The 24636-nt window shown below is 35.8% G+C and overlaps 1 protein-coding gene across 3 annotated transcripts in view; it reads left to right on the plus strand.

Annotated features, from left to right (window-relative positions):
- The window catches only part of LOC134798118 (CHH-like protein), a 72505-nt gene that overhangs the window by 24324 nt on the left and 23545 nt on the right, over positions 1 to 24636 (plus strand). For 2 of the 3 annotated variants that reach the window (XM_063770460.1, XM_063770458.1), the window contains exon 1: positions 2867 to 2956. The exons of the other annotated variant lie outside the window; for it this stretch is intronic. The gene's annotated coding sequence lies outside the window, so the exon portion shown is untranslated. Of the gene's footprint in view, positions 1 to 2866; positions 2957 to 24636 lie in introns of those variants that run through there. 3 annotated transcript variants of the gene reach the window in all.

Raw genomic sequence — 24636 nt, forward strand, 5'->3', positions numbered from 1 at the left:
TTTTTGTGAAAGTGTGAAATAGGCTATTTGATTACTAGTCAAATCAGTTTCTTTTTCCTAACTGTCAAAACCATTTTGCTACTATGGAATTTATATGAAAAACTAGCACAATCAAATTACCTACTCTTTATAGTTTTATACGGGTTATAAAATAGAAAATGTGTCTGTCTACGTTTCTTTATTAATCTCCTGGTTCTTTATTTCATGCATGGTGTAAAATAATTTATTTTAAATACAGTCAAATACCGTATAAACTACACAACGGGATTTAATCGCGTATTTAAGTTTTAAGATTGACCTCCGACGTTTCGAGGACGGCGTTGTCCCCGTCGTCTCGGAGAAGACTGTACGTGGTCTCGTTGTGAAGTTTGATAATGTTTAATAATCGTGAAAGTTTAAATACCGTATTGTACTGGTAACCATGGTAACTCCAGGTCTAGCCGGTTAAACTCGGGTTAGTGAATGGTGCAAGTGGCCTTTATGATAATAGAAGTAAATAATGTTAAAATTTCAGTAAAGCGAGCCATTTTCATATGTATTTTTAAATACCAACAAGCATTCGGTCCACCGGTAAACAGTCACCTTAGCCTATGGACGCTTGCAAATACCGGGGTGCTACATGCGCGTTGCCGGCCCTTTAAAAACCTGTACACTTTTTGAAGAACCTTATAGGCAGGGATAAGGGTTTCTAGTTCCATATGAATTGTATAAAACCATAGAAGGTAGGATCGTATAGAAGTGGTATACGCGTGCCTCCGTGAGGGACAAAATATACGCAAATGCGACACTGTGATTGGTCGAATTCATTTGTTGCCCACCATTGTCCATACTAAAAAAAAGGTGGGGAACAAATAAAATGTGAGACTGTGACAAGGACAAACAATAATAGCTCTTTCGCTGCTACTCCTACTGAAAGATACATAAGACTATCCCGTTCTGTCAGTTACCCCCACCACTCATGCCAGATTCAGGTATATCCTAGATTCATGTATAAAACTTAGTTTGTAGAGCTGTATGAGATTATTTTGTACTCTTTATCAATAGACCACTAAATAGCGAATTATCCATCATTGAGTTATTATTACTATAGAGAAGCCACACCAAGCAATGAAATTGTCGCAATCGCAATATGTACCACGCGACCAAAACTTCGTAAGCGCCTTAAAATTCATGGCGCTTACGCGTTTTGGTCGCGAGACTCACGCTCCACTTCTATGGTTTGTTGTCAACATCAACTCATGGCGCAAAATACTGGTTCTCTGTGTCGGTTCTATACGTAGTAATAATAGTTCAATGATGTCCATTGATTCTGTTACGTCAATTTGCAAAGGACATAACCTGCAAAACATGAGTGTCGCATTTCCGACACATTAACATATACTCGAGTGTGACACTTCTTATGTAAAACTGTAATGTACCTTCTCAGCTGTAGGTTGATTAGGATATCCAGCATAAAAATATACAGATTGCGACCAATGTATTATTTGCGCGTCCATTCAGCCACCACGTGCTCTATGAACCAGACACCCACTAAGTCGTCTCCTTCCGCGGAAACGTTTCCAATAATTAAAATAATTGTAGCAGCTACTGCATAATTCCACGATTCTCGGATATATTTGTAACCGGACTTCGGGAAATACTGCCTTGTATTCCTACTGTCTAGACGGTTTATAATTGGTCCTATTTATGGCTTGTCATGTCCTGTGTCATGTGACATATCGTTTTATTGGAATGGGAAATAACCAGACATCGTACATTTTCCAGCATTTTTGGTGCAGCGGAGTGGTGTCAACGGAACTGGTATAAATAATTTCAACCCTAATGATTAATTAGCGTTAATTACGTTAATATTAACCTTAATTTACCATTTCAGTTGAAATTATCTATACCAATTCCGTTAACACCACTCTGCTGTACCAAAAATGCTGGAAAATGTACGATGTCTGGAAATAACCAAGTTGATTTTTAGATGGAAACTTGTGACTCTAAACGTTGTACTCGAAATGGTCTCTAATTATAATACAGCGTATATTTTTGATACGATCGCATAATCAATATGGTAGTTAGTTTAGGCCCTAATTACTCGTAACACACTATTATAGGTTTTGTAAAAAAAGGTACGACTTTAATGTTTCTCTATTTTTTGTTTTAGAGTCTGTGCGGAAAGAGAAGAGTCGTGGAATGTATTGGGCCCCATTCATTCCACGACTCTAGATTATCTTTCCGACACCGACATCTCAACTGTCACAAGTGATAACGATGTACGAAATATGTACATTGCCATGCCGCTAAAAAGATATCCAAAACTAATTAAGTACATATATGGAAATATTTCCTGGAATAAATTAATTTCATTCATTCATTCATTATGTATGCTCGTGTGGTCAAGAGTACATTCAAAAAATCTTTTCGAATCCTCCTATATCAAAAATACAAAACCTATTGAAAATCGTTTTTTACCAACTTAAGGACTACTTAAACAAACTTTCCCCCGCTTTCGAAACAGAAAAACTCATTTTTTAAGCGTCATTTAATGTAAAATGCAAATAATATATACGAAAAATATTATTCACTATCCTGAAATACTCCAAACTTTTACGTTAGCGTGTGCCGACCCGACTCTATCTCTCTACAAAGTTTATCAAAACCCACTTTGGTAGGTAACCCACTTTTAACCGTCGAGCTCCCAAATTTTCTAGTTAGCTACAAAGTTTCCCAAACTTTACCCCACTTTCAACAGTCCAACCCCCAAATTTCCAAGCTTCATGACGTACCAGTGAGTCAGGCGGGCGCGCCGGCGCTCCACCAATCACGGCCCTCGACGCTGGCTATATACGCGAACGGCCGCCGTCCGCGCGCAATGTTCACGCGCTCCGCACTCAGTACGCACGATCGCGAGTTACGCCTCAAACTTTCGTAGTTACATTTGTGTTTGTGATACATTTCGGATATAACTGTAAGTATTTCGGATTAAGTTTGTAAATAACAGTTACTTTTGAAAGTCTGAGCTAGTTTTTTGCGTTTTGACACAGTTTTGACATTTATGTGGGATCTTTCGTAAAGTTACTATTATAATTACACTTTTATCGATTACTCATTTAAATCGCGATTATTTTCCTTGTAATTTATATTTGCTTTCCTCTCTCAATCTTAAAAGACAATTCTGATAAACAAACTTCGATAATATAAAATGTAAACAGAAAAATCTTACAAGTACTTATATTTGTTAGCTCTAAATAATTAAGAACACATACATACATAACAGTTTCAAATACCTACCTATTAATAGGTACTTTATTTTACCTACCTAACTATACCTAGCATCTATTACTTTTTGCAGTTTAAGATGTTTAAAAGTGTCGTCAGAAAGTATACATAAAGTGCTGTTTCTTGTTACTACATTAGCACCTTATCAAACTCGTTTGATGTTTAAGATAAACATCTGCATTTTATTCCTATATGCAACACATTGATGCAACGAAGTTATTTCATAACTTTCTACGTAAGTGCTAGTGACCATAGGATGTATTTATACAGGATGTTAAAACCAAACGGGACTGTGTTAAAAATTAGGAACTAGAAAGGATAGAAAACTTAGAAACCACAAGGTACAATTTTGGAGATAAGAAAAATTAACAAAAAAATTAGCCGGGAATCGAACCTGGTAAACGCTATAAAAAACCGGTGGGTAATCATGTTTTACACCATGCATATCTGTCGAACTAATTGAATTAATTTTTAAATCTATATTATATAATCATTTTGCTTTTCTATGAAGGTTACAATTTATTGCTGTTAACAACTTAATTGTCAAGTCCCTTCACGGCCACTTAAACATTCAAGTCTCGTATTTCAAAAAATCGCCATCGCGGTTCTAGTTTCACATTCGCCTATAGACTTTTTCAGCTGATAAGCCGGCATTAATTCCAAAATGGCGTATCGTCCGCCATTTCCTAGTGAAGTTCGTCAGTTTGCCAAGATGGTAGATAAGATAAGGCAAACGTCACGCCATTGCATCGTGGGTAACCACAGCATCGGGTTACCGGCTTGTACGAGTAACGAATGCCGTATGTCTGCCAGCCCGATTCGAACTTTAAGATACGTCTAATATTACGTCTAGATACGATATGTCAGTGTCAAAAGTGACGTTTCTTCAAAAATCGAGCAGTACAGCGTATATTTTTTGATACGATCGCATATTCTAAGGGTTAGTGTAGGCCCTAATGAACACACATCCATAGGTTTATTAAAGAGTACTATGTAGTTTTCTTTTTACCTATAAAATAAATTGACAAGCATCATTACTTTGTTTTTATTCGCAATTAATGTCACAACTGTCGCATGTGATGACTATGTACGCAATACAATTGTCACTCAGAAAAATTTCAAAAAATTAAAAATTATCTGAAATTCTTTAAAATAAAATAAGTATTATCTCTGGTAGTTGAGACTATTTAAATATATATTTTATTAGAATCGTATCGTTACTTTAAAATCTACGTCTCGTGTACCTAAATACACGCTGTATAGTCGGATACGGATCTAACTCTGCACTGACAATTGAAGTCCCTGCACACTTGCGTGCTTAATAAACGTCTGTAATCATAATAATTTGACGTTTATTAAACACTTCTACACTATAATTGCAAAGGCCGCGCATAGTTAGCTTGGTTCGACTCTACTATGCCTACTAATATTATAAATGCGAAATAAACTGTCTCTTCACGATTAAACCGCTGAACCAATTTAGGTGAAATTTGGTATGGTTTTAGTTCTTGGGAAGGACAGTTTATACTTTTTATTATCAGAGAAATCATCAATGAAATCGCGGGCATAAGCTAGTACTTTTTGAAGAAAATCTGGAGTCTTAAGGGTGAAGATGTAACACACAGTTACGGTACTATTCGCTTTTATAATACTATTATAATTAATTGACCGTAGCTTTAAGCAAGGTCTCCATTTTGTTTTAACTCGGGCATTTTGCTTTCGTATGTTCGGATGTTCTCCACTACGGTACAGTAAAATAAAGTAAAGTAAAAATTTATTTGTGGAACACTTTTACACACTTCACAGTTAAGGTCTTATATATAAAATAATAAATAGAGCTCTGTGTGTTGCCTATTGGCGTACAAATATTGAAACTTAAAAATAATGGTTACTCATTATGTTATTATTACCTAAAACGCAAAAATTAGACGTTTTCAATAAACAGAATGACCTGAATGACCCTTTGAATGAAACTTGAAACTTACGTAACGTTGCTTGTACCTAAAGCATTGGCAAAGCCGCACTGTAAAAAAAAAACATACTTTTTGATTTTGTTCCTTTGAAATTGAGTTAGGTTTAACTGTATACACGAAGCCTATCGAGAGGAATACAGTTAAAACATTATTTCCTTCGCATTTCGGTACCTACCGTTCACTGTAAATACCCGGCAAAACACAGAAACTGTAACTATAGCGGATGAAAATAGTTTTTTTCTAGTAATAAAAAATATTCGATTATTCGAAACCTGAGCGGCCGAATATTCTAATATCAAAAACAGGTCGCATATTCGACATATTCGAATAATGGAATTGCAAGCCCTAAATACAGTTAACTTTAAAGTTTCTTGAAGCGAATGAGATGGGTGGATTGAGAACTTATACCGGGTGTGGCCTGTAACACGAGCAAAGAATTAAAACATAGAATGTACTCCTCAAACGGTGACACTTTTGTTCTACAACTTTTAAAAATTATGAAGTATTTAGACTACCTATTTTTCATACAAAATAAATATTATCTTCAATGGACGCCATCGCCACGCCATATCATTGTGATTGACGTTGCTTGTCACGCCTTAAACATAACAAAATTCGCAATACATTGCGTCTTAGAATAAACTTTAAAGTGTATTAAAAATCAAACCACAAGTTATTTTTCAAAGTTGCTGAACAAATGTTGGTGAGTATGAGGAGTACAGCCTACAGTTTAATTTTTTGCTCATGTTACAGGCCACACCCGGTATAACTACATATTAGAACAACCCCTAATATATTAATTAGTAGTGGCTTAGTGAGATGTAGACCTCGCGTTAAGCTTAGAAAATGTAAAAGTGTAAAATACTTAGTTCGTTGAGTCGTTATCACAGTGAACTCACAAGTCTTAAGCGCCATAGACTTTATTGGCGCTTAAGTCATTTATGCCGAATTCCGCATTAAAAAAAATCCAAAAACTGGATCGACAAAAAATCTATTTAGTCATACAATGTTCACAAAATTTCACGAGAATCTGTTAAGAATTGCGACCCGTATAGCTATGCTAGTTTAACTGTAGGTACTTCTTTTTATAAACGTGGGCATCTTAGAGTAGGATGACAAAATCTAGTTAATTATGTGTATTTCTGCAAAATATCATTAGTTTTGGCAATATATGTGAAAAAAGCTTTTGAATAAAACGATAATAAACCGACTTCTCGTTCCCTTTCTTATTTTTTTAAATATTCGAATATCTCGTCAGAAAAAGTCCAATATTCGAATACCTGAAAGTTTCGAATATTTGCAATCCCTAACTGTATTGCAACAAAATGGTTGCCGTGAAACCGGCGTATCGTTTTATGAACGTCTTAAATTAACCGGCCGTTAAGCCAAACGACGTTTAAGGGGGTGTTAACTGGCGTTTTGTGGCCAAAGCAGTAATTCATTGCACCGTAACTATAAGGGTCGGCGTAAACTGAAGAATACGACATACCTATAAAAATTAAAATTGGCATGATTAAATATATCACCAGTGATCGTACATTTTCCAGCATTTATGGTACAGCAGAGTGGTGTTAACGGAATTGGTATAGACAATTTCAACTGAAATGGTAAATTAAGGTTAATATTATTAACGTAATTAACGCTAATTAATCATTAGGGTTGAAATTATTTATACCAATTCCGTTAACAACACTTCGTGCACCAAAAATGCTGGAAAATGTACGATCATTGTATAATGTATATCACATTATTTTTTTTGTCAGTAAAACTTAATCGCGTATCTAAGTAATTGACCGAGCGTCAGCGAAGGTCTCCCTTTCAGCTTGAGCAAACATGAAAATATTTTGTTACCTATATTCAATATTAACCCGTTTTCAAAGTTACCCGAAGATGTTGTGTGAAAACAGATACTTCAATAAAATTCTGAATAATAAACACTTTTTTTTTGCGTTTCATACAACATACAAAATTTCAAAGTGGTTGAGCACCCCCTTGTAGTTGAGATAAAGTTACGAAACTTGGTGTATTTTATCAGCATAATAAGTGTAACAAAATAAGGGGGTGCCCCGTAAGAAAATAAAAAAAAAAATTTTTTTTAACCACTCTAATATACATACTTAATTTTATTTACTTACTTCGTAAGGCGTGATACAAAATCTCCTAGATTCTCTTACATATAGAGAAATCTTAAATATTACATTCCATCGTAGAACAATGCAAACCTTATGCGAAATGAAAGCCCTACATAGTACATTACTTGTCTACTTTCCCTCCAACCGGCACTGTGCAGCCATCAGAAGTATCGGAACGGCCGAGATGCTCAAAAATATCTGAACACGCACTTTTAGAGTCACCGGGAAAGCTGCTTCCATAAAATCGCTTCCTTAAATTACATGACATTTTTGTAATTTCCTGACAAAATTCCTGATTTCCGGATATTTTTCCTGACATTCATATTTTTCACGACGGGGGGGAGGGGGGGTCTAGCCGTTAGCAATGGCCATTTATTATTTGTATTAATTTGTAAATAAAAAGGTACTTTATAAAAAAAAATCTTCAAAAAATAAAAAATCGTCTATTCAAAAAATTCCTGACATTTCCGTGTTCCGTCCCCATTCCTGACAAAAGGCCTAAATTCCTGACATGTCAGGAAAATTCCTGTCATCTGGTAACCCTATCTGTAGGGTACTATTATTTTTACTAAAAATGTTATACAAAAAAGACCGGGCAAGTGCGAGTCGGACTCGCGCACGAAGGGTTCCGTACCATAATGCAAAAAACGGCAAAAAAAAAAACGGTCACCCATCCAAGTACTGACCTTGCCCGACGTTGCTTAACTTCGGTCAAAAGTCACGTTTGTTGTATGGGAGCCCCACTTAAATCTTTATTTTATTCTATTTTTAGTATTTGTTGTTATAGCGGCAACAGAAATACATCATCTGTGAAAATTTCAACTGTCTAGCTATCACGGTTCGTGAGATACAGCCTGGTGACAGACGGACGGACGGACGGACAGACGGACGGACGGACGGACGGACGGACAGCGGAGTCTTAGTAATAGGGTCCCGTTTTACCCTTTGGGTACGGAACCCTAAAAATGAAAGGGAGTGACTCTTGAGGAAGCTTTATAGGGCCACTTGCACCATTCACTAACCCGGGGTTAACCAGTTAAATAAACCTGGAGGTTGAAGTTACCATGATTACCAGTACAATTTGACACTGGGTTAACGGTTTAACGGGTTAACTCCGGGTTAGTATGATGGTACAAGTGGCGCTTAGGAGTATCATTTGTTAGGGCGGGTTGCCAGTAAATGATAAATTCTACCATGCTAGTGGGCTGAACTCTGAATCCTCCTCTAGACGACCTATTTGTATAGAATGGGGTTGGCCGGTAGAAGTTTTTAGCAGATGGCGCCATCATAGCTTGCCCTGTCAGTCCCTAGAATTGTGTCAAATTTTTGTTTTTTTAATACCCTGGCTGCCAGCCTTTTAAGCCAAATCTCATAGAAAAAGGGGCAAGCTATGATGGCGCCATCTATGCAAACCTTTGACAGTTGCCAACCCCATTAAGGTCTTTTATTTTTTAAATTATTTAGCGTTAAACGTCAGCATACATCATCCGCATACAAAAGACATCAACGGCACAATTTGGACCTTCGGAGAACTTCCCTTACTACCCCAAAAAGAGATTAAATTATAAAAAGACTATTGCAAATTATAGCCTTATGTAACTGTCAATAAGATTGAAATTATATTGAGACCTGAGTAGTAGATACGTCATATTGAAGTTTAGTGCTAATGTTATATTGATTCTTTTGCGATGTCGGTCTGTTATGAAGTGCCTTGATCACGATGTTTCTGAGAAATTTGCGTGTTTGAGGTTTTGTACTGTTTGCAAAAGAAATGATTTACTATCGAATATTTATATTGATGAATCTTTGAATAACGTTAATAGCTGGAGATGAAAAGGATTATGCTAGAGTAGGTACTTTTTGAAATGCCAAAAATGCCAAAATTAAACAGTCCTAAAATTATCATAAGTCATAACTTTAACACGTCAAAGTCGATGAAGATTTAAATTGGTCCGACTAAGTACCTACATACTTGCCTTTATTACTAAATTCTAATTATAAAAAATGTTTATATGAAACCTTATTACGAATATTTTTGAAAGTTACAAAATCTGGGTCTCATTTTGACCCCTGTACTCGTTAGCATTCTAGACTTGAACAAACTGGCATAACGTCCCGCGTTTCATCTAATCTGATATTTCATAATTCATAACCGCTTGCAATTCCGCAAACTTTCCCTCCTATCTGATAATAAGATAAGACTTGTCTTCATTGCTCTACGACCTACGTGATGGGCCACTTCAGTTTTGTCATTACTATATTGTCATCATGACAACTCACTAGCTTTCGAGCATATTTTTATTTTATGTTCATGTTTAACAAAATATCAATAACTACAGGGTGGCCAAACAAATCGGCAACAAAAAAAAATTGTGCGGCATATTGATGATAATTTAACGAAAGGTTTGCTTTTGTGTTTTGTGTTTGCTTAAGCAGAATATTTTGAAGATATTACCTTGGTTTTAGTTAAATAATTGTATTTTAAATTTTTAATGACGTTTTGTAAAAGTTTACACAACTTTGAGGAAGAAAAATATTCCTAAAAATGATTTGTCTACCTACATATTTTTGGTTCATCTGTATAATCCGGTTATGAATTATTTCCTCCTTTTTCCTGAGTAAATATTACCACCTTTAGTACACCACCATCTCTCGCACTATGCGGGGTTAAAACCGCAAATAACTGTGGCGATTAAAATAATCACGTAACATAATTTCATCTCTGGATATAAATTAACCCCTATTTCATAAAAGTGACCTTACAACCGTGAGCAATAAAAGCAACTCCCTTGGACCTCTTAAAAAAATACATTTTAAAATAATTATTTGATTTGTTCCCCAAGTTACTAGCCGTTTTTATGCACAACAGTTGACGTTCCATACTTTAATTTTAAACCATACGTAGATGTCGTAGATATAGTCTGTCAAATCATTTCCGTCAGTAGAAAAAAGCGGCAAATTTTAAAAAATGTTGGCGCGAGTTTTTATCGTCCCATGGAAAATTTTAATTTCGCGCCTTTTTCTACTGACAAAGTTGTTTGACAGGCTATAGGTGTGTAGATAATGTAGGTAACGTATAAACAAATATGTAGCTAGGTATATAGTTAAGTACTTGTATAATAAAAGGCCTATTAAAACTCCAGTAAATCCTGTATCATAATTTTATACTTAATTTAATTACGTTGATTGGCGATGAGTCATAATAGTCATATTACTCATGTTAATAAACAGATCGAGAGCGTGCTACAAACTGCCATTAAAGCTAATGGCCGAATAATTGATCCGTCAACCTCGTTTCTTGGTTTCTTGTTGAGATTATCAGGGGGCCTAAGGGCCACCCCACACTAGCGTCTCTCGAGCGTCGGATTCAACTCTATGGCTGCTGCTCGACGCAACGTTGGCGCAACCACGCAGCGACGCCATTTTCCGTAGCGCTGACTAGACTCCAACGCTCAAAAGAGAAGAGAAAAGAGAGGGGGATGGTCCTTTAGTCATTATTCTGTCATTATTAGTCATATTTTCCTGTTTTCGCAGGAATAATAAACTTACAAATAATGGTTATGCAAAACTAGGTGAAAATTAAGCTATGAATTCATTAAACAGCTGTTAGTAGGTAAACACCTGGTACCTACCTTAATACGTTATTGATTATATTAATAAGTATCAAATTACCGACTAAAATTTACGAGGCAAATGCCATCCTAAAATTGAACCATAATTATAACGCAGAAAGCTCTAGATTTGCATCAACCACTTCTGTAGGTACATAGCACCTTAATAATCCGACCACAGACAATATTAAAATTATTCATATTCGACATTTAAAATTAATTAAAAACGAATAAAAATCGTTAAATTTGAATTCGGCCGAACACCTGTGGTAACGTGACACCGGGGTATCGGATGTTGAATCGATTCTTATGGACTGTTTCGGTCAATAAATATGGAATAAAAGTCGTGTTCGGGACTGTTTACGGCCGCCGGCGCTCTTTGACTCGACGACGCTGTTGTTGCCAAGGCTTACCGATCACAGGCGATCAAAGCCGATACTGGCTAAGCAAACTGGATACTGGCTATACAAAGTTTAATTACGTAGTTTTTTGTGATCTCGGTTTCACAGTTGACTTAGAACTTACCAGCGTTCGCGAATCGCGACATAAGCTACGTCGAAGCTTAAAAATTGGAAATAGAGTTGATATTACTCAACTCACCAACTCGCTTGGTAGGTGCGATATGCAAACCAAATAAGGCCAATAATAATAATATAAGGCTAAGCAAATAGGTATGTTACTTACGTTGCACCTAACCTAAACTTTGAAATCTAAAGTAGGCCCTTGGGGCATTGTACCAAGGGTGCTTCCTCGTTGTATCGCCTCGCCTCGCTTTTTCAAATCAATTGGTGTCATATTTTCATTTCAAAATAGATTCAATTGATAATAAATATGACGCATTCGTATTAAATTGAAATCTTATTGGTTTTGATACTCTTCTAATTTAACTCCTTTTGTCTGGGGAAATATTAGCAACTAAGGAATATTTATTATTGTTTAGTCCACTGTGCATTGAATTACCTCCATCTGGAGAACATCCCACAAAACATCTGTAAACACAGAGGTGACGATGAAATTATAACTGAATAAACATTTTAAGAGGGAACATTTAATAAACATTTTTTTGCGGGGGGGCGCAAAACTTATAATTAAAACGCTTTTGATTGTTAGGTACGAGTTTTTAGAAAATCAAATGCCATGAAAAAATTGACGCAGAAACTAGATTTTATTTGTAAGGGCAGACTCTAATCCAAACATTACTAGCTTAGGTTGAAATGAAAATTGGACATGTATACGATTTTTAGTGTTTTGTACAAAACTTTGTTCACAGAACACTTCGTTTTAGTTTTTTATCGAGCCAACTTTTGAAGTTTTGGTTGAAGTTTGCTCTTTGTTATAGTTACTTAGTCCATTGACTGTTACTTAGTCCATTGACTGTTACTTAGTCCATTGACTGTGTGATGCTTTCTTTTCATAGCATTTGTCTTTGACGTGCAACATGAAAAAAATCAATATTAAAACTTAAATTAAAAGTATGTGGTTCTTAAAAAAAATTGTGTACAGGTTTTTAAAGGGTCTGCAATGAGCATGTAACATCTCTGGAGCTGCAGGCGTCCATAGGCTACGGTGACTGCTCACCGTCAGCTTGACCGTATGCTTGTTTGCCACCGACGTGATATAAAAAAACTACAATTTCGCGTTAGCCACGTCTTAAAATTTTATCTGCAGGTTATAGGTAGAGGCAGAGATGGGCATCATTCGAATAAACTTTTATCGGAATAATATCATTCGAATAAACAATAATTCACAATATTTTTATTCACGAATGATTTATTGATGATTTATTCGTCATTCGCGATAAATTTTGTTATTCTTATTCGTTATTCGTCATTCGAATAAATTTTGCCCATCTCTGGGTAGAGGTAGGTAATAGGTATACTGTGCTCAAGTGCTCACATCCCTTGATCGGGCCGGCGGCGCGCGCGCAGGTGAAAGGCGGTATCTGTAATTGTATCGCGATGTGGATTTCCTTGGGTTCGATTAATTCCTGTGCGGGTATGGCCGGCTTCAAGTTTATATTTTATATAAGTAACTTAGTTCAACACTTTTCAAAGCACATTTGCAGGCTTACAAAAAACATTTAACGGTCGCGGATAGAATAGTCTCTCGCAAAACGCTTTTGTATCTTTTGATGTTTACATGTTTACATTATGAACCTCCAATCCTCCAGGTCTGTTTTTATATATTTTTGTAAGTTATATCTATATTTTTATGTATGACTGTATGTGTTCTGAAGAATAAAAAAAAATATAATGGGCTCTTATTAGACCCAAGGGTTATTATTACCTATCAAAAAGGGTTATTACCTACTTACGATTATCAAATAATTAATACAATTTTTAACCTGTATTCTTATGAACCATGAACCTAGGTTCTTATCGAATATTATCAAAAATAAATAAAATAAAAATTCATATCTTCTTTAAAACTATATAAACGAAGTATCAAAGAAGCCGGTTTACAAATTGGAAGTAGATACTTAAGTTCGAGAAGATAGCAATATTTTGAAATATATCTTACGATCGTATTTCAGCAATAAAGTATCCATTTACTTTATGGACATGTGCTAAAAGGCAAATTAATAAACCTACCACATTAAACCACTTTCACATGTTCCTATATCAATGTTCAATATAAAAAAGTGAGTGCTTGGATCTTACAATCTCTCACATCTCACATTAAAAGTTACCTGTTCCGTAATTTTTTTTATTTAATTTACCTATCTGTATAGTCTCATAAGTCATAAGCCCTTTTGACATTGTCTCCAAAATTATTTCTGATGAAATATTACCCATGCGTACATACATACACACATAAATTGACAAATACGTTTCATTGAGAGTTGTCATTATAAACTTACGAAAAAATAGTAGAAAATCTTCGACAATGGACCAGCAAATCAAAACACAATTTTTTTAATGTCCAAAGTTTTAATCTTTTACCAAACCTTATGTTGTAAACATAATATGGTTTCAAAATATTCGCCCAACTATGTAAAATGGCGCATAGTTCCCAAGGGTCAGTACTACCTTTACTAGCAAGTACCAATTATCGCCTGGCTATATCTGCGCTACGGCAGTGTGAGTGATTTCCCGCGCGAGCGTGTGCGTGAGATCGAGTTCCGTGCGTGTGTGTGCGTGGCCGCGGTAGACTTCTTGGCAACCGGAGGATATTACGGCAGAGGCACACTGGGACTTAACGTTTAATACGAATTCTTTTTAAAAACTTATTCACAACTTATTCTTAAATCATACTTATAAGATATTATCTGTAGTGTTAAGGTTTCCTTTACACCGAATTACATCTATTATACAGCTTATCTATTGCTTCTACAGCTACTCTACAGCTCCAATACCGCGAAAAGCTGTATAATTTGGGCCCTTTTTTAACTTATAAGGGCTGTATAAGCGCTTATACAGACTTTGCATAATTGTACAGCTTATAGTATACAAACAAACTTATATACAGCTTGACAAACTCATATATGCTACTTGGGAGGGTCCCATTTTTACCCTTTGGGTACGGAACCCTAAAACAAAGTTTTAATACAGCCCTAGCCCCGGCCTAACGAGCAGTTGCAACTTGCATCGCAAGCGCAGACCGGGCGACGCCGCGCCACATTAAATTTAGCATCACAAATTGCAATCTGTGCACCGCACCGGTGGCACCGGTCAGCGAGTGAATGAGCGGCTCTCGAGTTTACTTTATATTTTATAAAGGCTTATTATTGTTCGGGCATCTAAAATATTAAACAGGAACTTTCATTGGGCATATAATAATATAATTTGGCTGTTTTAATATTTTAGCACCAATAAATTTATATTAGCCTCAAATATAAGCATAGTTTATTAAAAAACTGGCAGCAAAATCAAGCCACCCAAAAACTGTATAGGGAACTTGAAGTGATAGGTTGACGTCTAAAATAATAAGTTGGCAACTTTTATAAACCCTTATAAGATACCTAAGCGGTTACAGTAAAAAGAAGGCAGGTACCTAATCATTGAAATAAATTGTGAAAAAGAAGTGCAAAATGCACATGTAAAAAAACAGTCGGGTAAAAATAGTCGCTTCAATACAAAGCCATACGAATTCTGTGACTCCAGTGAACAAGTCTTTTATTCATATAATTCATAGAATAAGCTTCAACATACCCGTGTTAATTTCTTTAACACAAACGTCTTTTAAGTAGACAAAATAACACGCATTAAATATACATTTGTGTGTCATATTTAGAAAATAATACATAGGTATTAGGTAGGTATATTAATTATTACATTGAAAGTAAAGGCTACCGATGATTACGAGTACTTTGTGGTCATTAGATGTGTTCGCATTTTTTTGTCAATTTTGTAACCTGGTTACGAATAAACGCTTATTAATCTCTTTTCAACTTGTAAGTATCTATCTAAGGACGTAAAAAGGTCACATGGACCACATGGCCTGCTTTAATAAATGTTTAATTTAGTTGTAACTTTAATTTTTTTTTCTACTACACTGTCGATCTTGGTCAAGCAGATCTTGTCAGTAGAAAAAGGCGGCAAATTTGAAAAATGTAGGCGCGAAGGGATAGCGTCTCATAGAAAATTTGAATTTCGCGCCTTTTTCTACTGACAAAATTTGCTTGACCATCTATATTTAATAATTCCGTTGTCATGTGAAGAATTTATATGGAATATCCGATTTATAGTCTGCCAAACCATTTCCGTCAGTTGATTTTTTTTAGAGTAGAAAAAAGCGGCAAATTGAAAAAAAATAGGCGCGAGGGGTTATCGTCCCACAGAAAATTTGAACTTCGCGCCTTTTTCTACTGACAAAGTATCTATAATATTTTACATATCCTAAAAAAAATCAAAATTAAATTTAAAAATAAAAAGTAATAAGGCCTCCAAAAAAAGTAGGTATCTTTTGTACCGAAGCGCGGTAGCGTTTCTACATAAAATAACAGAAATCAAAATATTTTAATAAACTAAATCGATTTGTTTCCTAGAAAAAGTATTTAACATAAATCCTAAGTTCTATAAAATCTAGCGATTATGAAACTTTATTATTCTTTTAGTGCCGTGTGCAATATCATATGCAAACTAAACTAATTCTATGTTACAGTTTTGTTTCTGTTTTTTTTTTTCATTTGTCTTGTGTGATTCTTTATGTTTTAATATATATCTTTATTTGTTATCTTGTTGTAGCGTCACTTGGTCATGCTATCACGCTTAAGGTTCTAATTTTTCTGCTGCTGTTTCGTGATCATCACGAACAAATGTCTTTTAACCTTTTTTTTACATATGTCTCTCAAGGGTCTCTTTTGTTTCCCAAAAAGTTTTAATTTTAAGTCATAATGTATTGTTTGCCAGCATTTATGACTAACGATAATATGACAAACAATACATTATGACTTAAAACTTTATGGGAAACAAAGGGACCCCGTCTCTCAACAGGTATATGTATATGTCTATGTTGTCTGTCATGTGTAAGAAACACACCCGGTAACACTGTCCCTGTTCCACATATTTTGTTAACTAGCCTCACTTGTTAACGACAACGATTATCGTAAGCGTTGCTAAGGAGCGCCGTGATTGACACACATTTTTCTTAGAACATTATCTGAAGGTTCCGTGAAGTGACGTCTAAATCGACTGCCATCAGTGATTCAGTACCCACAGAGACAATACTTAAGTAATTTTACGTTAGTTAAATGTTAAACTTAACTATAATTTGTGACTAAGTTCAGTAAAAAAGTCCTATCGTCTAATAACTCCTCATCAATGCAGTGGGACCTTCACGGTACTTTACTTTCTTGTCTCTATCTTGTCGGCATGTACTCCAAAGTATGAAAGAGACACCTTTTTCTCCCAAAGTAGCGTCCCGTGGGTATTTTGATGTTCCTTTATAAACCTCAAAATTTTCACCATGAGCTTGTGACCGCTATCTAACCACCTTGAAAATTATTTGAAATTCCGTGAAACCGTGTTGTCCGACGAAACTTTGAAAGGCTCGGAAAGCTTTTACAAAACTTAACTTCCGTAAGTGGCTTTTATTAGTTGCAGGGAAGTGAAATGATACACCGATACAAATGTTCTCCAATTAAATACATGTTCTCCATTGTTTCTATTGTGCAAACTACAAAGTAATAAAAACAAAACGGTTGCTATGTACAGTCGTCAAAGATCTGTTTACACTTTGCACCTTACTCCTTTGTAATAAGAGAAAAATGTAAGTATATTTTTGCCGTCCACTGTATAGTCGACGTCAAAAATATGTATACACTTTTCGCCTTATTACAAATGATTAAGGTGCAAAAGTGTAAACATATCTTTGACGTCCATTGTACAGGTAGGTCAAGCGTTATCGAGACCATTACAGTAATGTGTCGGTATCACCTGCGTGCATTTAATTTGACATTACACTAAATACCTGGTGACAGTTGGGACACATTAGTGCATTCCCGGAAGGGTTCCTGCTAATGGGTAGCGATGATTATGTAGGCACAGTCAGACCGATCTGAAAAACCAAGCATCCGAGTGATGATTTTAGCTCCATATGGGAATAAAATTAAACTAAGAAAAGTCTGCAGATATCTTGACAGCACACGCAGTGCAGGTGTTATTTTAAACGTCAAACTTCTATGAAATGATAACGTATAAATAACACTGGCACTGCGTGTGCTGTCAAAATCTCTGCAGCTGGGTCTAGCTCTATGTCGATTGGGGTAGGTTTGCAGTCCCGATCCAACTAAATATGGAAAAATCCGCATCAGACAAGACAACTGAAAAGAATTTCAGTTTACTAACCCTTCGTAGAGGAACGTAAATTTTAAATTAAATCCAAATGTGTTGAAAACGAAACAAGAAGTTTTTTTAACCAACGCAATGGAGCCTAAAGGCAATTTTTAAGCGTCTGTGACAGTAATTATGCTGGTGGAAATGTTCATTTTTGCAACAAATACAAATATACTTAGGTATCACAAATATAAGGAAAGAGCTAAAATATAGCTGAGGCTTCACATTTAAGCAAAAAAATAGTTAAACATCGTTTGATACCTGACAAATCTCAGCTCAAATTCGCTCTACACATAATGACTATAAAAACACCTGTCCACTGCCAACAACTCCATTAACGTCTCCATCTGAATAATAATTATCATCTTGCGTTTTCTCATGCAATCTTTATCTCATCTTATCGTTGCGGACTTATCTCAGTGCCTGACGTGTTTTGCAAGGGAAGGGAAGTTCAGTTTTATTTAGTTTATTTCGCGCTCAGTTCCCAGCTCTCCCGGTGGCCGCTACATATTTATTCATACCGGATTCTAGTTAATTATAACCCGAGGAAGTGACACGTTGCCGACCAGACTGGTATAATCTGAGGTGGTTAAGTATGCTTAGAACGCGGTGCGAAAGCTTTAGGGTCAATTTATGGATAAATATTGAAGTTCCAAGCAATTAACATACATGGCGACGAGTACCTACTCGTTCTGCTCAAGTACCTACTTGAACAGAACAATTGAAGAACAAAATTTTCAATGTTTAGTGAGTTTAAAACGGGCTGCAAATATTTAGGGGGCGTAGCGGTTTTATTTCCATGCGTTTCAGTGTGGACGGGCCATTCGGCAAATCGGCACTCAACCGAGGCGCGTGTCAAGTTCCAATTGAATATGACCAAAGTGCGTGCGTCATTGTCACGTCGAACTAAACGGATTAGTTCTTAATTGTATATAGTAAAATACGCAGAACGTTTTGCCATGCATTGGTGGGAGTGGTGGGACGCTGTGAAATTGATAACTAAACGCCAATAGCATAATTACTTAATCGTGTATGTGTTATAAGTAGGTACTCCGTCTACCGGTATGGAATGCAAGATATGCACATACTTAAGTACGTAAGAGCATGCACTTACGTCAAACGAAATGTCTTGTTTCATGGTATGCAAATTTTTGTGTTCTAGATAAGAAATTAGCGACGGTAGAAATAGGTATCCATCTTGTAGAAGCCGTTTTGCTAATTATTACACGTGCGGATCTTCAAGAATTGACGTCCTCCTAGCCTAGTTGGTAATAGTGACCCTGCCCACGAAGCAAAAGATCCCGGGTTCGAATCCCAGTAAGGGTATTTATTTGTATATGTATACACACGAATATTTGTTCCTGAGTTATGGATGTTATCTTATGTATCTAAATAAGTATGTAATATATGTACTTATCTTGATAAATATGTATATCTTAATATAGGTAGGTACATCATTCTTTATTCGAGTAGGTTTAACATTCTTATTCCTAGACACAAGCACTTTCGATCATCCTTTGGGCACCCTGGCATCACTGGCATCCCTGTGCGTATCGGTACAAAGGAAGATATGATAAGACCTTAAATCATAATCGAGAACAGAATAGACCCGTAACTTCAACCCTTTTGTGGGTGGCGGCAACATTTTTGCCGACATTTGGGTGAAACCGAAACACCTACGCATGATTTGAAATAGCCTATCTGTGTGCGGAATGTAGACCGGTTGAGTTACCTCCTCAGGTATTTTCTTTGTGCTACGATTTGTGCTATGACATAGGGTTCTCAAAGATCGGCAACGCAGTTTTGGCTACACAGATGTTGCTCATTTTTAAGGGCGACGATGAATGCTTCGCATCAGGCGGCTCGTCTGCTCATTTGCTGTTATAATAATTTAAAGTTGTAACTTTGCATAGGTAATTTAAACATTAACTCCCAGTGCAACATATTGAACAAAGCTAAGTACTTACATTATGACAGATCGAGTATCTAGTGCGATCGAAGCTGACCCAAATCGCGGGTGTCAAGTAACGACGGAGCAGACACCGTGGAGACTTAGGCCATACTTTGACGCGCCTTACTATTTAATAACATAAGTTTAGTGCTCATGTGTTTCCATGTGACAATATTACATTACTACACATACTTGAAGATATACCTACCTACATAGACTAGCGATCTCCAAACGTTTTGGCTGGAGGGCCACAACTAGGCCTAGGGCACAATTATTCATTCAATCAATTATATTTTTAAATTTTTATTTGTGTTTTTTAAGTAGTCACACTAATATACCTATATAGATGAAATAGATGTGTTATACTTACCAAAGAAAAAGTCACCAAGCCCTCCAGTGGCGGCTACGGCGGCTGGATCCGGTTAGAGATTCGTACCTTGAAACCCCTTAAAGCAGCGGTCGGCAACATTTTAGCAGCCAAGGGTCAGATAGTAGTTAACGGAGGTGACGCGGGCCGTACTTTGTTAATATTTATGACTTTATGAGACATTGGCGTTTGTCACTATAACATACAAAATAGCCAAGGCGGCTCTCGGGCCGCAAGTGACTGGTTCACGAGCCGCATGCGGCCCGCGGGCCGCAGATTGCCGACCGCTGCCTTAAAGGATAAAAGTTAGTAATTATTTAGAAAACTTACGCAAGTCTAAATATTTTTACCTTCGCTATAGAACCGTCACAAAAAAAAATAAGTATGTGCGCTTTTGTTTCGTATAATACCTACTTCCAAAGGGCTTCATAAAACATGACGCCAAATCCCTAAGAATTCGTATATTTTTTTTGCAAATCCAAACAAAAAGATACCTACCTAATATTTATTAAGCTTATAGACATTAGAAGTGCACAAATCTTAATTTATTTTTTGTAAGTAACTGAGAGGCGAAAAATTATGGCTATCATGTTAGGGCGAGACCCCTAGACATGTGTAAATCGTAACTTGATATCCGTGCTAAAAATAAACCCGCGTTACACTTGATGCGAAATATTTATTCTATTTTCGTTGCCTGTTGAAAACGGTAACTGTACCGATTCAGAACAAGTAGAAATAAATAATGCTGCATTGCTGTCAAGTGTCAGCTCACTTGTTGCTGACCAAAGGATATTCACATTTTTTGTGATAAGTATTATTTGCTTGATTTAAATATATTTCTACCAAAGGGTCCGTTTCGGCCGAAAAACCGCCGAACTTTTCGGCTGTACCTATTTTTTAGTGTCAGGCCGAAGTTTTGGTTTCGGCAAAAATCCGGTTTCGGTTGGACCCTAAAATAATGGCCACTGCCAAGTGGTAACAAAGATGCTGGTATCATTGCCTCGCAGCAAGCCCTTCGGTCTCCTGTGGCATCTCTGAGTCACTTCGAGAGGTCTTAGCAGAGACTCAGAGCGTCTGGGCCCATTTCTTATTGATTTTTCTGTAGGTTTTATTTACCTTGTGATGCATAACTATAAATATACACTCACTTAAACGTATTTCCAGTTTTCTGACTTCACAAGTGAGATGAGATCATATTAGTTAATTAAGAAACAGTTTAACAAAATTTACTAGAGGATTAAAGTGCATCCGCTTCGCGTGCAATATAATTAGGTGAAATGTGATGTTAATTATACAATAAAGCTTCAAGACGTCGCAGTTGGTTGCAGTTGCCAAGCCGTTTTGCTTTATTTTCGACCCGCACTTACTTTTACTTTAAGATTTTGTTACAAATTTAACCATAAGTGGATATATAAATGTGTCATTTTCAAACAAAATGTACCACTTTGTCGCTTGCCATAAGGACGCTTTGACAAGTTAATAGTATACAAGCAAATTTCGTCCTTATGGTAAGCGACAAAGTGCATGGTACCATTTGAACACGACACAAATTTCTACAAAAGGTACACACTCAGCTTTTCTTTCACATTTTATCAAAATTAAGTTAAAGTAAACATATAGAAACGCCATTAGGCTGCTTAAAATGAGGAAGCCCGCGAAAACTAATTGAAGATTAATTTTCTAGTGCTCGGGTCTGTGAATGTATAAAAATCTGTAGGTACTTTCCTATTTGGACGTCGCCGTTAGCTCAACTTAGGATCCAAACCCACATCGAGGCAAAGTATCATGGAGCAACTTGTAACTGATTTTACTGTGTGTACGTACATAATGTTTGAATACAAGAATATCCAGCGTTAGTCTCTATAGTATTAATATTGTGTTTCTATATCTCTCGTGTTGCGGTCGCGAAGGCAGACAGCCGTCTCAGAGCTAAACAAACTCACAGCTAAAATTAAACTGCATCCATTCAGACCAGACACTTTTTTTTAACTTCAAACACTTCCGTCCGATGCCTTGCCAATTCGATTCTTCGCAGCTAGTTAAATCGATTCAAAGCTCGATAAAAAATTAAATTGTCCTGACTTTCAACTCGGTGCCAGATGACGCACTGATTTTGAGCCAGAAATAAAAAGTAAACATAGATTTTTTTAGAGCGCGGCGCGCTCTTTCTTTTTTCCGTGATTTTTTTCAAAGAGCGCAAATTTAGTGGGCCTTATTATTTCGAGTACAGTCAGTGACAAAACTTCGAGCGAAATGTTAAAAATTATCTTCACTTTGTCTAGATTGTTTAGCAATAAGTCGCAGCAAGATCATTATGTTATTTATAACTTCATCCGCATCCTACTGTATTCGCAAGATGATATTTTTTGAATGTCTTTTTACTAAAAGACACATGTTTAATATCGTATGTTGTTGGTCATAATGTTATTCTGCTTCTATATTTTATATTTAAAAGTAATTCTGTCATATATTATTGGCCGATTGAATTGTTTTAAATCAACACTATTAAATTGAATAAAAATCGCAACATGCTACGTAATTCCAATAGTCACAAAAAACCTTTACGTTGCATGGAATACGATTAATAGCATAACTATTGTTCAATTTACCTCTTAATTTTCCTTCAGTAGACACTGTAGACACGTGTACACAGGTTTTTTGCTAGCGACATGGACATTTGGACGGTGCAAAAAAACAACTTAATTTGTTTAAGGAAATATGGCGCCAATTTTTGGCGCCAACAATTAGTCACGGCTACGATTTGATTTGCGATTAATTAGCTCTGACTAATCTATAATAGTTACGTGTTAACTTTATTTTAAATAATATTTGAGATAATCAAACGGAAATCTCTGAATGGACGTCATATATTATTATGTGAATGGATGTTTATAATTATTAAACTGTATTGCTTTTGGATTTCGGCCAGCACACGTCAGTCTTGTCTTGAGGAAAATCAGGGTTCATTCGACGATAAATAAAGGGTAATGTTGGTCTCCCAGACGGCGTTGACAACTTTACTTTGCGGCCAGACGGTACAGAAAAAAAAGAACTAACATTTAAATTTTTACTTTCACGTAACATCATGCTACTTAGGCGTGTACATCGTATATCTCTCATCCAGCTAATTAATTTAAATATAGATATATTTTAATTTTATTTAGTCATAGTGTTTAGTTTTATTTTATAGATAAGTTAGTTTTTTTATGTACCTACCTGAAACAGAAAATAAATCAATTAAACTTTATTACAAGAGGGAACGATCAGTTTTATTTTAAGAAGGATAAATGAAATTAGGTTCCATAATCTCGTTTAATACGTTTTTAAGTACCTTTTTATAGTTTGTAAAATAACTTTAATCGCCAATCAGCCGTGGAAAAGCCCGCGAAACCAATAGTTCAATTATATTAACTATCAATTTGGCTAAGTAATAAATAGGAAATTCATTAAGTATAAAAGGTATACTTAACACATTATTTTTGCAAAATGCAATAATGTATATCAAACTGTAGTTTTGTTTTAAGTCTCTCCTTGATAACAATACAAAAACCTTATCTTCTAAAAATATCTTGACAGGCGATGTCAATGTACGTTGACAACGGGCTCGGTTTTTTTATGTAATGCGGAAAATTTATTCTAGTATTTAGGTAAATAATACTTAAGTATAATCGGCCAACGGAATATACGTCATTTCTATTAGACAATACCTTTCACATTATTTATTTTTACATTTTTTTTTCAGTTCCAATTTTAGATTATTGATTCGCATTATGTGCAGTATTGGTTCCTATATTCCCCGACTCTTCTTTTTCCGTACAGACTCTAAGTATACTAAGCATTAGAACATTATTGTAAATATTATCCTACAATATTAATAAAAATCCTACATTTATGTATAGATAACTGAAACCTTTATATTTATGTAAAGGTTTCACTTAAAATAAAACAAATGAGGTCCTATGTCGGAATAGTACATTTCGATGCTAGTGCGGAAGGTATGTCATTACTTCACGAGTACCGAGATATCTTGCCACGAGCCGCAGGCGAGTGGGAAGACTCGGGACGAGTGAAGAATGACATTTCCGCACGTGTATCGAACGACGTTTTTTAATACAGTTGCGAAAAAATAAGTAAAACATTGTTAATCGTACACTAAACAAAAGTGGTAACAGTGACAGCTCGCTTAGACGTCGTCTTTAAGTATATTATATCTATGGGCGTTTGGCAGCTATTCCGTTCCATTCAGACACCTTATTAAGAACGGAATTTTCAATATTCAATATTAAAAAATAAACGTGTTATAATGATGAAGAGGTAAGTATTAAAATATGAAATATGTATATTTTTCATATTCTTACATTAACAGTAGGTTTTTATGCTGATTACGACGTTTAAAGGAAACTAATATTAACACTCATCAATAAGTAGTCGTGAATTGGAACAAGTATAAATTTAAAAAAATTGGAAAAGTAAAAAGCACTAGTTCGACATAACCAACTTTCCGCACGCTAAACAGCTACGTAAAGTAGCACTTTGTGAGCAACTGTATTAAAAAAGAT

This window comes from Cydia splendana, chromosome 16 (assembly GCF_910591565.1).
Source record: "Cydia splendana chromosome 16, ilCydSple1.2, whole genome shotgun sequence".
In the NCBI taxonomy this organism is placed as follows: Eukaryota; Metazoa; Arthropoda; class Insecta; order Lepidoptera; family Tortricidae; genus Cydia; species Cydia splendana.